Here is a 15,000-nt window from a genome sequence, read left to right on the forward strand (position 1 = left end):
CACTCTATCATTTCTTATAAATGACGTTCAGTTATTTGGATGGTTGCAAAATCAATTTTTAAAAAAAATTACCCACTACACTGCTTAAGCCTATTGGCCCACAATGAAACCTTATAAAATGCTTCTAAACATTTATAATCTATCAGAAATTGAACCCAGAACCTTTAACCAATAGAGGAATGCGAGGGCACACACACACCACACACATATACGTATATATATAATATATATATATATATATATATATATATATATATAATATATATATATATACACACACACACACACACACACACACACACATATATATATATATATATATATATATATATATATATATCAAATATTATATATATTCTATATATATATACATTTATTTCGAGTAAAAACCTGATATGCATAAGTCCTACTACTTTGAAGATATCTAAGTAAGCTCTGGGATCAAAATTCTCAAAAAACATTGCCCAGAGAATAGCGAATATGAATCCCAATAAAGTGAAATACCTCCCATCCTCTCTTTCCGGGGAGGGGGGTTGGTGATAGTGATATTATTTCTCTCTCTCTCTCTCTCTCTCTCTCTCTCTCTCTCTCTCTCTCTCTCTCTCTCTCTCTCTCTCGCTCTGGGCATTTAATTGAAACGTCCAGAAGTATATTTCATAAGGAGGATCGACAGTTGCGAAATGTCAGAAGGAGTCTCAAGACATCTCGTTTTGGAAATGGAAGAAGAATTCCCTTTTATTGAAGTGGGAGCGAAACAAAAATGTCATAGATCTGTCATTAACTGGCGTGGGATATCACTCACACTCGCTCACTCACGCGCGCGCAAGAGTGAAGGGTTGGATAGATTAATAAATGAATGAATGGAGGAATGAATAGATAAATGTATAAATGAATGTGTGAATGGACAAGTGAAGGCATGAATGAATAAATGAATGAGTGATGGATTGAATGAATACATGAATGAGTGAAGGATTGAATGAATACATGATTGAGTGAAAGATTGAATGAATACATGATTGAGTGAAGGACTGAATAGATAAATGAATGAGTGAAGGACTGAATGAATACATGAATGAGTGAAGGAATGAATGAATACATGAATGAGTGAAGGATTGAATGAATACATGAATGAGTGAAGACTGAATGAAGGATGATGAAGAAGGTGAAGAACTGAATGATTAACATGAATGAGCGAAAGGATGAATAATAAACATGTGAATGAGTGAGGAGATGAATAAGATGAATGAGTCGAAGATGAATGAATACTAATGAATGAGTGAAGGATTGAATGAATACATGAATGAGGCGAAGAACTGAATAAGAATAAATGAAGGATAATGAATGTGAAGGACTGAATGAATACATGATTGAGTGAAGGACTGAATAGATAAATGAATGAGTGAAGGACTGAATGAATAAATGAATGAGTGAAGGATTGAATGAATACATGAATGAGAAAAGAATGAATAATGAATGAGTGAGGATGAATGAATAAATGAATGAGTGAAAGACTGAATAGATAAATGAATGAGTGAAAGACTGAATAGATAAATGAATGAGTGAAGGAATGAATGAATACATGAATGAGTGAAGGACTTAATGATAAAGAATGAATGAAGCTGATGATGCAATGAATAAAGAATGAGTGAAGGATGAGAATCTGAATGATAATGAATGATGAGATTGATGAACAAATGAATGAGAAGGATGAATGAATAAATGATGAGTGAAGGATTGATAATATGAATGAGTGAAGGGACTGAATGAATAAATGAATGAGTGAGACTGAATGAATAGAATGATGAAGTGAACGAAGGACTGAAGAATAAAGAATGATGAATTGCGAAGACTGAATGAGAATAATGAATGAATGAGCGAAGGACTGATGAATGGATGAAGAATGATTTCTGAAGAACACAGAATGAGTGAAGGACTGAATAGATAAATGAATGATGAAGGACTGAATGAATAAATGAATGAATGAAGGACTGAATGAATACATGAATGAGCGAAAGACTGAATAGATAAATGAATGATGAAGGACTGAATGAATAAATGAATGAATGAAGGACTGAATGAATACATGAATGAGCAAAGGACTGAATAGATAAATGAATGAGTGAAGGACTGAATGAATAAATGAATGAATGAAGGACTTGAATGAATACATGAATGAGCGAAAGACTGAATGAATAAATGAATGAATGAAGGACTGAATGAATACATAAATGAGCGAAAGACTGAATAGATAAATGAATGATGAAGGACTGAATGAATAAATGAATGAATGAAGGACTGAATGAATACATGAATGAGCAAAGGACTGAATAGATAAATGAATGAGTGAAGGACTGAATTAATAAATTAATGAATGAAGGACTGAATGAATACATGAATGAGCGAAAGACTGAATAGATAAATGAATGAGTGAAGGACTGAATGAATAAATGAATGAGTGAAGGAATGAATGAATACATGAATGAGTGAAGGATTGAATGAATACATGATTGAGTGAAGGACTGAATGGATACATCAATAAGTGAAGGACTGAATGGACAAATGATTGAGTGAAGGTCTGAATGGATACATGAATAAGTGGATGAATGAATGAGTGAAGGACTGAATGAACAATTGAATAAATGATTTTATTCCCCTGGCTTATCACAGCACTCCATTTATGAAGATCTGATAAAAAAAGAAAATGATTTCAAATTTTGATGTTTAAATTATCGTGTCGCCGTGTCGAGTGACGTAAATATTTGGCGGGGCCTCGGGGTCGGGTGTGTGTGTGTAGTGTGTGTGTGTGGGGGGGGGGGGGGTGGATCACCAACCAAAGAGTTCTTATCCACACAGTCATGAAAATCAGAGCAAAAAAAAAAAACAAAAAAAGAAAGAACAAAACAAATCGAATTGTAATTAACATGAAAATATGTTCGAATAATTTACGTGAATCCAAGAATATAAATACAAAAAAAAATAAGTATATTATGACAAGCTCGAAAGGCAAGTAAAATGAAAAAAAAGGTTAAGATAATGTCAGCAACTAAAGACGTGAATCCGCGAGGTAAAAACTTTAAAAACAAATATAATGACAAAATCTAAAGGTGATTAACATGGACAAAGGTTAAAATAAATGTCAGCAACAAAACACGTGATTCAACTAATTAAATAAATAACATAAAAGATTAAAAAATATATATCTTATGACAACAAGGAGTCATCCCACCTCCAGCTTACTCGGGACGAGTGCAAGATTTTCCCCCTCACACACAAGTTGCAAACATTACATTCTTAGCTTTTAACGTAAATTAAACCGTGTTAAAATCTACGGGCGAATGCAGAGTTGTTTCACCAACGAGAATTAAAATAGATACGCTATATTTCATCAGAAATAATTTTTCTGTACTGTTTAAACATGCACGTTATTTATTTTTTACATTTTCATTCTAATAAATAAATCATAAATATCCAAACGTAAAATTCCTGTATCGTTAACTCAACGCTAAACACCTCTTTCAGACCTATTTAGGCTCTTACATAAGACCTTTCCTAACCCACCAACAAGAACAACATCATCAACAAAGTAAGTTTGTAGGCTTGCTCCCCGAGTAAGCGAAAATCGAAAGGTATAATCAACACGGCAAAAGGTTGACATAAATACCAGCAACTAAATAAGTGAATCCATGAACTAACAGGATAGAGACTGAATATCAAACACCAACACCATATCAGCTGAATGACTCAGAGCATCAGGAGGATGAATATCAGTCCCGGTCAACGCTGGTATCATCAAGTAAAACGGCAAATCCGTTCATCGGTATCTGTCACTCCACCCGAAAGTTTTTTAATTAACGGCAAAAGGTGGGGGGGTCTGACACGTGCTGCCTCTCTCTCTCTCTCTCTCTCTCTCTCTCTCTTGAGAGGGTTAAGCCTCGATGGAGGAGGGTAGAAAATGTTCATGAAAGGGGAGGGGTTTAACTGCTATTACTATTACTACTGATACTACTATTACTACAAATAATAATAATAATAATAATAATAATAATAATAATAATAATAATAATAATATGTGGCGCCGTGGAGTGGGTTAGGTCGTCAATAGACTTAAGTCAAGTTAAGCAACATTGGGGCTGGTCAGTCGTTGGATGGGTGACCGCTCTCCTCGGCGTTGATTCCTTGGGAAAGGATCTTTACCATAATTTCCTCAGTCTACTCAGCTGTAAATGAGTACCTATCCCTGATGGGGTAGGGTCCAGCTATGGGTTAAATAGCAAAACTTAGCAATGATGGAAAGAAATGAAGGAATAAAACGACAACGACGTAAATGGAACCTCTGGCAACAGAGGAGCTTCGTCCGGCAACCAGGTATTCAACCCAATTGAAGGGGAAGACGGTCAGGTACTTGGAGGTCGTCATCCAGCAACTGATCACCACAACGACAGTAATCAACAGCCTGAGATTGGAGCAACAGAGGCAAAAAGGAAGAAATGGACAAGAGAAGAAAAAAATAAGGAAAGGAAAAAATATGGAGATGCCTACATCAGAAGCAAAAAAACCCGACGGAGAGAGGATATAGAAAGAAGATTGGTCAAAACATCTGGAATGAGAGGAATAACAACACCCCCCAAACAGAGCAGAGGCTGGCAGACCAAGTAAGAAACATAAAGAAAAAGAAACTGGCTCTCCCCAACAGAAAGAGAGAACTGGAAAGGGAAATGTCACACGACAACGAATTACACGAAGACGAACTGAGAGACGATGCCACAGAAGACAACAGGGAGGATGAGGTATCAAACAACGACACACGAAGAAACACCGACGAAGTAACAGAGAGGACGGAATGAGTAGAAAAGATTAGACAATGGATGGAGCCAGATACAGAGAGAACAAAGATCCCCTCCATGAAAGCCTACAACACCAAGAAATTAAGGGAGAAAACAAGTGAGGTCAATGAAATAATGGGCATAATACACACCACCAGTATCACAGAAACAAATAACTTGACATATGCAGGAGCAAGATTAGTAGCAAGAACTGATGGGGATTCGAACACCAACACCACCAGCACAACCAACCAACCCAAAAGAAACCAAAACAGCAACCTCCTTGGAAAAGGCGCCTGGAAAAGCAAATCATGGTGATGAGATCTGACTTGAGTAAACTGAAAGAGATGGCAGAAAAAAGGCAAAGAAGCAAGAAAACAAGGGAGGAGCTCAACGAGAAATACAAAGTACAAGAGAGGGGACTAAACAACACAATAGAAGATGTAAAACAGAGGCTTAAGGCCAAAGCACATAAGATCCAACGGTACATGAACAGGAATAAGGGATACCAACAGAACAACTATTCTGAACCACCAGAAAAGACTATACAGCCAACTAAGAGGGGAAAGGACAACCCACCCAGGGCGACTCACTGTCCCCACTACTCTTCGTAAGTAGCCATGATTATTCCCCCATGACAAAAAGTACTACAGAAGATGGATGCCGGGTACCAACTCAAGAAAAGAGGCAACAGAATCAACCATCTGATGTTCATGGACGACATCAAGCTGTATGGTAAGAGCATCAAGGAAATAGATACCCTGATCCAGACTGTAAGGATTGTATCTGGGGACATCAGGATGGAGTTTGGAATAGAAAAATGCGCTTTAGTCAACATACAAAAAGGCAAAGTAACGAGAACTGAAGGGATAAAGCTACTTGATGGGAGCAACATCAAACACATAGATGAGACAGGATACAAATACCTGGGAATAATGGAAGGAGGAGATATAAAAAAACAACAAGAGATGAAGAACACGATCAGGAAAGAATATATGCAGAGATCAAGGCGATACTCAAGTCAAAACTCAACGCCGGAAATATGATAAAAGCCATAAACACATGGGCAGTGCCAGTAATCAGATACAGCGCAGGAATGGTGGAATGGACGAAGGCAGACTCCGCAGCATAGATCAGAAAACAAGGAAACATATGACAATATACAAAGCACTACACCCAAGAGCAAAATACGGGAACAGGGGGGGGGGTGGGGGGGAACTATACATAACACGAAAGGAAGGAGGGAGAGGACTACTAAGTATAGAGGACTGCGTCAACATCGAAAAACAGAGCACTGGGGCCAATATCTGAAAACCAGTGAAGACGAGTGGCTAAAGAGTGCATGGGAAGAAGGACTAATAAAAGTAGACGAAAGACCCAGAAATATACAGAGACAGGAGTAAGACAGACAGAACAGAGGACTGGCACAACAAACCAATGCACGGACAATACATGAGACAGACTAAAGAACTAGCCAGCGATGACAATTGGCAATGGCTACAGAGGGGAGAGCTAAAGAAGGAAACTGAAGGAATGATAACAGCAGCACAAGATCAGGCCCTAAGAACCAGATATGTTCAAAGAACGATAGACGGAAATAACATCTCTCCCATATGTAGTGCAATACGAAAAATGAAACCATAAACCACATAGCAAGTGAATGCCCGGCATTCGCACAGAACCAGTACAAAAAGAGGCATGATTCAGTGGCAAAAGAACCCTCCACTGGAGCCTGTGCAAGAGAAACATCAGCTACCTTGGCAGTAATAAGTGGTACGAGCACAAACCTGAAGGAGTGATAGAAAACGATCAGGCAAAGATCCTCTCGGACTCATGGTATCAGAACGGATAGGGTGATACTTGCAAACAGACCAGACGTGACGTTGATTGACAAAGTCAAGAAGAAAGTATCACTCATTGATGTCGCAATACCATGGGACACCAGAGTTGAAGAGAAAGAGAGGGAAAAAATGGATAAGTATCAAGATTTGAAATAGAAATAAGAAGGATATGGGATATGCCAGTGGAAATCGTACCCATAAATCATAGGAGCACTAGGCACGATCCAAGATCCCTGAAAAGGAATCTAGAAAAACTAGAGGCTGAAGTAGCTCCAGGACTCATGCAGAAGAGTGTGATCCTAGAAACGGCACACATAGTAAGAAAAGTGATGGACTCCTAAGGAGGCAGGATGCAACCCGGAACCCCACACTATAAATACCACCCAGTTGAATTGGAGGACTGTGATAGAGCAAAAAAAAAAAAAAAAAAAAAAAAAAAAAAAAGAAAAAAAAAGAAAAAAAAAATAATAATGCATTTATTTCGACTCTAAATTTGAAAGGGTATTCTACATTACATACAGCCGACACTAATACAACAATACGTTACACATTAATATAAAGAAAAAATATATAGCTTTACTGCGCCCTACAACCATTTACAAATTATCAGGATCTGTAACAGATTATTTCAGGGCGTAATATAAACGATAATTAATGATTAATGTAATATAATTCAATCACTATACATACGTACACATTGAAGAACAATTGGTCCAATTAAATCTCATCTTCACTCAAATAAAGATGAATAAACTAAAATCGTACTTTAAAATAACCGAACGAATATATGAGAGAGAGAGAGAGAGAGAGAGAGAGAGAGAGAGAGAGAGAGAGAGAGATAACTACCACAAGGGGCTTTGCTTTTCAGAGGACAACTTATAATAGTGTCTTCCAAATACTGAGAGAGAGAGAGAGAGAGAGAGAGAGAGAGAGAGAGGTACCACCAAGTCCACTAGAGACAGGGACTGGGGGAGGGATGAGACCGGTCGTGGTGGAGAGAAAATGGTGGGGAAAGAGGGAGGAGAGAGGTTGGGGGGGGTGGGGGGAGTGTTCATGATGGTGCAAGATAGAGGCTGGGGGATGGGATAATGGGATGGAAAGGGAGAGAGGTAGATATTAAATGGTTTCCTAAGGTGTATAAATAAAGCAAGCAGGTCATATTTCAAACAATCTTGTAGTGTAGTGGTAAGTGAAATGGCGAAACAAAACATTCGATATACTTATAAAATAAAAAAATATCACTCTACAGCCTTACAGGATCCAAATTTAAGATATACTCTGAAGAATTTCACTCGAAAGAGCATAAATATTTTTTTGGCAATAGGTATTTTGGATGGCATAAAATATATATATAAAAATACGACCAAATTCAACGTAAAACTGTTTACAGGACTGTAACAGAACAGTATTTTTCGGATCCAAACTAGGACAGAACTTTCCAGTAAAAGGAGAGATATTTCAGAGAGACGCCTGCTCCGACGGTTGCATCATTGCTACAAAATAGCCCTGTCCCGCCTGCAAATTCCCGAGATGTACATTAATATTGGAATGAATTGGAATGGAATATGAGATTTAGGCTTGAAGCCAAGCACTGGAATCCAAGAAGAAGATCTAAATTGTGGGAAAGATGGGAAAATGAGGCCTTTGTCCCCTAAAGGACTTAATCTCTGTATTGGCAAGATGTCATCTGCAGATTCTGTCATTATTATTATATTTATTGCTGATATTTTATTTTTTCATTATTACTGTGAATAATATCAAGTTAAAGTTTTTTCTACATTCAATTTTCGTATTTAGCTCTCTGGACCTGACTACTGTAACCACCCAAGGTCCCTAGTTGAAATTTAAGTTATATAATCTGTGCACTGTTATAACTCTCAATGCATTTTTTTCTCATCAATATCATTACTGTTATTACCAGTATTATGATTACTATCTTTTATGCTACCTCAACTATTCTGTGGATAAATGCCGATTATTCATTTTTTCATCATGTTGTCTCACGTATCTAGATTGTGTATGTTACTGTCTGTATTTTGTATATTCCATGGATATGGCCCTGAGCTGAAATAAAGGATATTATTATTATTATTATTATTATTATTATTATTATTATTATTATTATTATTTTATTATTCAGCGCTATTGTACACTGGTATTGCATCAGCCTGTTTATTTATTTATTTTTTTTTGCTATGCCCTTAGGTTAGGTTAGGTTAAGTTGGTTTGAGTTACATCAAGCTCTACCCTGACAATAGTTTGGGTGTGGGAAACATGATGAGATTATCTTCAAGAAGATGCTATGGTTAGTTTTTGAGATATGGCGTCCCGCTTTTTCAGGGCAGGTTCGGTACTCTGTTACAGCCGGGGTATATGTATCACGCCTAAATCCACCGCTACATCGCCCGTGCCACATACTCGCGTGGGGGAGAGAGGGAAAAATAAAAAGCAATATCCCCCCCGACACACTTTTTTATTTGCTTTTATGTTCTTTTGTTCTTCGGTCGTATAGCTGTCAGCGCTTGTCACACTAACGTACAATAAATCCTCTGAGTGGACGGAGCTGTGAAGGCTCGCCAATGTTGACCATATTGTGGAAAACAGGCAAAGGTAAATTTTGCGACAGGATTTGAACAAATAAAAAGCTGACACCCAAAATACACATATATACACTCATATCTAAACATACAGGATTCCTGCATATTTGCTCATGCACTCTGGGAACATTCAAGGGATTTGTAATATCTCGAAATAAGTGTATATAATCATATGGGAAAAAGATGTACATGGCATAAACAGGCCCAAAAAGGCTGGTGACAGAATCGATACAGGAACAATGTGGAGGCTTTGAGGATATGAAGTGTGGACATAGAGTTGTGAGCGATTGAAAGCTTTCATAACGGAAGCAAAACACGTTTTTATAATATATATATATATAATATATATCTATATATATATACATATATATATTATGTATATATAGTGGACGGGAAAGAGAGTGATTCGTGTAAAAATCATGAATGCAGGTTGCTGCTGTTTGTAGATGCTGAAGTACTGACTGGGGATAACGACCTGTTTGTTTGTATGGCGTTTTTATGTTGCATGGAACCAGTGGTTGTTGTTCAGCAACGGGACCAACGGCTTTACGTGACTTCCGAACCACGTCGAGAGCGAACTTTTCTCACCAGAAATACACATCTCTAACTTCTCAATGGAATGCCCGAGAATCGAACTCGTGGCCACCGAGGTGGCAGGTCAAGACCATACCGATAACGCCACTGAGTGCTAGGAGAACGACGTGAAACTGAAGAAACTGGCGCAAAAAAGTTGTCAAGGTGTGACAGGAGAATAGCCTCGCAGTTGCACTAGGAAACAATCGTTAGGAAAGGGTGGAAGGTAAGATGGAAGACAGATAATATCAAGAGAGGTACAGTAAAAGAATTGAAAGGGGCTGCAGCCAAGGGCCGAAGGAAGGCTGCGAAGAATCTTGAGCAATGACTACAGTCCAATGCGTGAGGGGCGCTTCAGGCACCCCCCCCCCCCCCCCCCCCCCCCCCCCTCCATCGGGACTGCAATAAGTGTTAAAGATTTTATAGTAGATTCACATCAACCGTGCATTTGATGTCTAGGCCCGTCCCTTACGACGCTCCTGATTGGCTGTTGATAAGCCAGTCACAGGGCTGGATACTCTCAGTCTCAACAGCCAATCAAGAGCGCCGTAAGGGACGGGCCTAGACATCAAATGCACGGTTGATGTGAATCTGCTATAGTTATCGAAGGGCTGTTAAACATTCACGACTGAATTGGCCTTCATTAAACCACGCTAGAGCCTCTGTGAGGAAGTTAGTTTCTGTCCGCTCTCAGATCTTCAGTACCACTGATGCTATAGGGCTGCAAATTGGTATGTTGATTATTCTCCATCCCATCGTCAAACGTACCAAATTGCAGCCCTCTAGCCTCAGTAGTTTTTAGTATATTAAGATTAAAATTAGACATGGGCGTGCGTCTGGCAACAGGTCACCACCGGGCCGTGGCTGAAAGTTTCATGGGCCGCATTTCTAACCTGTTTCTGATATAAGACAAATGAAAGTAGGGACGGTAGAGATCACCAACAGAAAAAGCGCCTACGAAAAGGGATCGCAGATTCGAAGAAGCGAAATACGGGAGCAGCATTTCCGACCCAAATCTTCTTTATTGAAGGTAAAAGTAAAAGGCTGGTACTGAATGCACACGACAAAAAAAAAAAAAAAAATATCGTGAAGCCTATTGAAATAAAAATCGGTGAAACGCGTGTAAAAAACGGTCAAAAGCAAGATTAATGAAGAGATCGAGGGAGTATATATATATATATATATATATATATATATATATATATATATATCTATATATATATATATATATATAAAAGGGACGTTGATGAAAAGACGGATTAGAGCGTACTATGATATTTCAGGACATGTACAGCACCAAAAGAAGATTCGCAAATTGTAAAGGAAAAAAAAAAAAAATACCTGAGGCATCTTTTCCTCGAAGTCACGACGCAGAAGTGTACTGAAAAGTCCTGCTTGGCCTACAGTCGAAATTCTATGGATGTGACAGACGGCGAAGAAATAAAAAGACGAAAGTGCTCCAAGAAATATAATAAAAGTGTAGGTGAATGGGGGTCGAGTTCCAGCCAACGGTGTTTCGATGAAGAAACCGACGGGCAGTTAGGTATTATAGTAGATTCACATCAACCGTGCATTCGATGTTTAGGCCAGTCCCTTACGGCGCTCCTGATTGGCTGTTGATAAGCCACTCACAGGGCTGGAAACTCTCTTCTCTCTCGAGAGTTCACATGGGTAGGATCTATGTTCCACCTTTCCTGAGATATACTTTTTCCAGGAGAGGTGGAACATACATCCTGCCTATGTGGACTCTCGAGAGAGGTTGAGAGTTTCCAGCCCCGTGATTGGCTTATCAACAGCCAATCATGAGCGTCGTAAGGGAATGTCCTAGACATTAGATGCTCGGTTGACGTGAATCTACTATAGTAATGGCAGTCTCTGAGGACAGGTGGTGCGACCGATATTGCGTCGATATGCTTTTTACAAAATCCAATGCAGAATGTTTTTTATAAAACCCCAAAAACTTTAACTGAAAGGGTTACTCAGTCACTTATAAGTGAAAATCCACAATTATGTGTATGAACAAAAACAAAATCCAACGCAGAATGTTAATATATATTATATATATATATAGATATATATATCTATATATATATATATATTATATATAGATGGATATATATATATATATATATATTATATAGTATATATCTATATATATGGATATATATATATATATATATATATATATTATATATATATATATATATATATATATATATAATATATATATATATATATATATATATATATCCATATATATATAATACTATATAATATAAATATACTATATAATAATATATAACTTATTATATATAATATATATAGTGTGTGTATATATATATATATATATATATATATATATATATATATATATATATATATATATATATATATAATAAAAACAAAACCCCAAAAACTTTAACTGAAAGGGTTAAGTCTATAATTCTAATTCTCTTCGGCCTGAAAACATTACTTAGTCACTGATAAGTGAAAATCCACAATTATGTATATGTATTGTTTCAAAATAAAACAAATATTATCAGAAATGGAAGCATTTGACCTCTTGCAATACGATCGACATTGTGCAAACGGTCGAAAGATCCCATTTTAGTCGTCTGTTAACGAAAACTATTGTACCGGCTTTGACTGTCCGTCCACACTTTTTCTGTCCGCCCACATATCTTCAAAACTACTGAGGCTAGAGGGCTGCAAATTGGTATGTTGATCATCCACCCTCCAATCACCAAACATACCAAAGTGCAGCCCTCTAGCCACAGTAGGTATCATTCTATTTAGGGTTACTTGAGATTAAAGTCAGCCATAATCGTACTTCTAGCAGCGCTACAGGTACCGGCAACATAGGCCACCACCGGACCGTGGGTGAGTTTCATGGGCTGCGGCTAAGAGTTTTATAGGCCGTGGCTGAGACCACAACCGGACAGAAAACTCGATTGCGACGGCGCATTTTTTACTCGTTTAATCATATTTCTGCATTTTCAAACAATGCAGCCTTTGACTGTGGATTTTGACTTATTGTTGCCAGTCGCGGTATAGTGATGCACCCTAGATGGTTTAGTTATCGTCCTTTTTGTGCAGTTCAACTCACTATATGGAATTCGTCACTACATTCCTTTTCACTCAGGGACAACAAAAAAAAAAAGAAAAAAAAAATAAGCGCCTCAGTGGCGTGATCGGTATGGTCTTGACTTGCCACCTCGGTGGCCGCGAGTTCGATTCTCGGGCATTCCATAAAGGTGTGAGAGATGTGTATTTCTGGTGATAGAAGTTCACTCTCGACGTGGTTCGGAAGTCACGTCAAGCCGTTGGTCCCGTTGATGAATAACCACTGGTTCCATGCAATGTTAAAACACCATACAAACAAAAAACAACACTCAAAATGTGCATAATGCAGGACTGAAAATCGATAGGCATGCTAAAATTTTACCGTTAAAATTGCCGTTCTATTGATTATACAATTCATTTGTCTGCCTATCGAAGCACTAAGGCACAAGGACAAAACGAATATCAATTTACACTTGACAGTCATCAGACATAGACGCGCGTTTCAACAAATGGCGAAGATATTATATTAATTTACTTTGAAGCCTTTACTACATGGAAATAGATGGGTTTCGCGTTGCGACAAATATTACAATGCAATTCTCAGGTGTCTGCGTTAAAAGAAGACAGTGTAATAAATAGAACAACCATATACATTTATATGCAAACACTTGCAAACATACGATACAAATTGTTATGTATAAAATGTACAATAAAAAAGACGTCTGCAGGAAAGGGAATATCATTTAATCGTAAATGTCGCTTTCACAGCAGAGCTAGGAACGCTTGGGAACATTGCTTATGCTGGACAAAGAAATAAACATGGCTAGATATTTTAAAAAGTTTTGCAAAAAAAGCATTAATAAGAACGGCTTATGCAAAAATTACTTAATTACTTTAAATATTCTTCACACACACACATTATATATATCTAAATATATGTGTATGTATATATGTATGTATATATACATACTTTATAACATAATATAATTGTATATATAAATATATATATATATATATATATATATATATATATATCTATAGTATATATTATATCTGTGCCGGTTAACACCTTAGATACCACAGGAAAAAAAATAAAAAAAAGGACAATGCACTACACACTTCCCTGTTGTTTTAACATATTTACAAGGTGCATGGTTATATATCGTAATCATATAACTATATATATATATATATATATATATATATATATATATATAATATAATATATATATATATATCTATATATATATAGTATATATATATATATAATATATAGTATATATATATATATATATATATTATAATATATATATATATGAAAGCAATTCTCCAACAATCAATCAGATATTAACAGAAATTCCAAAAGAGTATATCTACTACACAAGGTCTCTCTCATTTCAAAAGGGTCAGCCTGTGTTCCAGACCCCACTGAAATTCGTGAGACCTGACTCACCCCAAAACTGAATTAGCTAGATGGATGACCCTTAAAAGGACACAACTCTATCACTCTCACTCTAGAAGAGATGATGAGATGTGTACCTGTAAGAAGAAGTGTACCTAGGCCTTGTCTACACTAGCGGGCGCAGTCCGACGGGCAAACACTGTTCCCATAACCCGTTCCGCTAAACTGACCGACCGAGTATGGAGCTAGAGCGATGCGATTGTCTGGTAACACTGCTTCAGAGGCGAGACAATATGAACAGCTGAAAGTGCTCGACCGGCATGCCCGTTTGTATGGACAGGTCTAACCGTAATTTGGTATGCGTGTGTGAATTTCTTCCATGAACGTTCTTCAACGCAAATGGATTATTAGAGATAAGAACAAATACAGTAAAAATGGAAAACTTTTAGAAAGACAGAAAGAGAGTTCGTGAAATTGGAACACCGCAATATGATGTGAATGAGAGCAAAATGGAAGAAGATAAAGATTGAAAATAGTATTATAACGAAAAAATCCTATATTTCTCCTCCACTTGATTTTACATTTTAAAGTCTCTCTCTCTCTCTCTCTCTCTCTCTCTCTCTCTCTCTCCTCTCAGCTACTTCCAATTCCAAAAATCCCTCCTGAAAAGTGAGCATTGGAAAAAGTATATGGACTAAAAA

The sequence above is a fragment of the Macrobrachium nipponense genome, chromosome 15 (assembly GCF_015104395.2).
Source record: "Macrobrachium nipponense isolate FS-2020 chromosome 15, ASM1510439v2, whole genome shotgun sequence".
NCBI lineage: Eukaryota > Metazoa > Arthropoda > Malacostraca > Decapoda > Palaemonidae > Macrobrachium > Macrobrachium nipponense.